Raw genomic sequence first — 2,532 nt, 5'->3', positions numbered from 1 at the left:
TCTTCATTAATTGACGACAGACACATGTACGTGCTTTATGCAGTCTCAATGCATGCAGGCAATAAACACATTGTAGATCCTTTCCGTTGTAGAAGAATCCATAATGAGCAAAGTTTCTTTTCTGTGAATTCGTGTACATCGGAGCCATTTTCATACTTTGCATTCGATTGTTTTCGCACAGAAATTATTTGTTTGATACATATTTTTAAACAACAAAGAATTATAATGTTGGGCAGAGAATAAAGCACAGCGGGAATGTGGTCTATTTTATGAATGTTACACGCAGCATAACACCATGAACTAGTGAAAAGCTGAAATCAGGTTTTGAAAATCCTCTGGTATACATTGAATGTTGCTATGCAATCTCTTAAAAACTTTGCTTTCTCAGTACCTTTTGTGAAAATTTTCTCATAACCTGCAAGGTAATCACGTATTAATGACTCACTGTATTCTAAATCTCCATCTTCCCATTTTATTTTATGATAGTGACGTTCTAACCATGTTACATCGTTATACAATTTTGCACTCAATTCTGTCTTTGCAAATGGTGATTTGAAATGTAACACAATATAATTATTAAACTGATCAATTATGGCAAGTTCTTTCACAATAATTTGATTACAATCTTGTTTAAACCAGTGAAGATCAACCGTAGCAATTTTTGTAGACGTCTGCTTGTCCACTTCTTTATCTTCTACGGCGGGCTCCTCGAATCCTTCGTCTTTCTCTTCTCGTTTCTCCTCCTCCTCCTCCTCCACCTGCAGCGGCTTCTGGATCGGTGCACCGCAGCTTGGTTCATAATAGAATCTATCAAGATCGCACTGAATACCAATAGAGCGAGTTTGTGGCTTGTCCAAAATATCAGAACACAAAGAATAGGACATGTTGTCTGTTCAAAGGTGAAACTGATAATGAACTAAATTGAGCAGAATGCACACCTTATATAGGCGGCGCGCTCTATCAATAAAATTACTGAACTTCTTTCACCATGCTCGTGAGAGATGTGTACTCCATCACACGATCGCTAATTAAAATGCAATACGCGGAAGTATTTGCAGGTACTGCACTATTAAATTCCATTTCAATACGAAAATCTGTCGATGATTTCAATGACTTGGTTGGTGTGAACAATCTACAACAATCAGCGGTGTTGATTCACAAAACGTTTTAAAGTCAATTTCTGTTCCGAGTTCGCTATTGATTGAATGATTATAATACGAGGGCGCGAAATCCAGGAACATCCGGTATAAAAACTCCTTCTTACCTAGCAGATTTTCATATGGATAATACTCACTGTTCAAGTATACTTTAACATTGTAAATACCACAGCTATCGAAATTAGATATTGATTTTTTATTTTATTCTTACGATCAGTTTGAAATGCAATTAAACGTATTTGGACTATCAAAACTCGATGTGGTACGAACTGCCCAAGAATGGTTAAGTGAATTTTGCAAATTTGGTAATTCACAAATTTTCCAATGCCGGAAACCTAATTTCAGTGGAGTGTCAGCATCGAGCAGTCTCAAAAATTTCAGTCTTACATGATCTTCTAAAGTTATGTAGGGCATTCTCCATTGCAGTTTTGTAATTTTCACACTAACGCTTGTTCCACTTGTAGACTCAACACAATTTAGATCTGTCGGTGACCTCAATAAGACGAGTTCCTGTTTCAAATTTAAAATTATTCTTTGAAAATCTTCAAAAAACGGGAGGATTAATTTCAGCGGTACACAGAAAGTGAATGTATTATCCGTTAGCTCATATCCTGCTCTGTCAAAACCAGCCAAGTGATATGTGTTTTTATTGAGAGTATTCTTCACTAGAATAGCTTTAATTGTGGATGTTAATCCAATCAATCTTGATTTAGAAATTTGCTGACCTGCTAATTCATATCGTATTTCATCAAAAGGTTGCCGATTACGTTACTGCTTTATTTATAGTCTGCTGCAACTGGTGCATTGGCTGGGTCTGTTCCGGTTTTGTACAGTTAACTGTTCCCTCAATCAATATGAATGATTACAAGGTAAAGAATAGACATCTAAAGAATTTATGCCAATACGTGCCTCGTCAGAGTTTTTTATTTCCTGTCCCGAATAAACTGTATGAGTGTGAAATTGGAATTTAGTAATATCATTATAAAACTGAAGGTCTGTCTCCACATCCAGAATTTCACTAATTGCTGCGCCTGACATTTCGTCAATCAACTATAAAACCAACTTTTCTAATATTCTCGCGCTTTTAGCCGACAAAGCACGTTTGTTTTAGGTGTTGACGCTATCGCATTCCTTTCTCTAATGACTTGATTGGTCTTATTCAAACGTGGGTTGAAAATAAGATAACCCATTACTTTTCACGTATGTGACCTATTGTAATTGTATCTCCACGGAAATCAATGAACGATCCGTTCTGGTCCGTTACCTTACATTAATAGTTGAATTCGATGCGTATCAAAGGTACATAAATAATCAGTGATGGTACTTTGTTATTAAATAACCGCTAGGAACCTTTGGTAAAAATTCGTAGATTATA

Source organism: Nilaparvata lugens, chromosome 3 (genome assembly GCF_014356525.2).
Source record: "Nilaparvata lugens isolate BPH chromosome 3, ASM1435652v1, whole genome shotgun sequence".
Classification (NCBI taxonomy): Eukaryota; Metazoa; Arthropoda; class Insecta; order Hemiptera; family Delphacidae; genus Nilaparvata; species Nilaparvata lugens.
Note: the sequence above shows the minus strand (reverse complement) of the source record.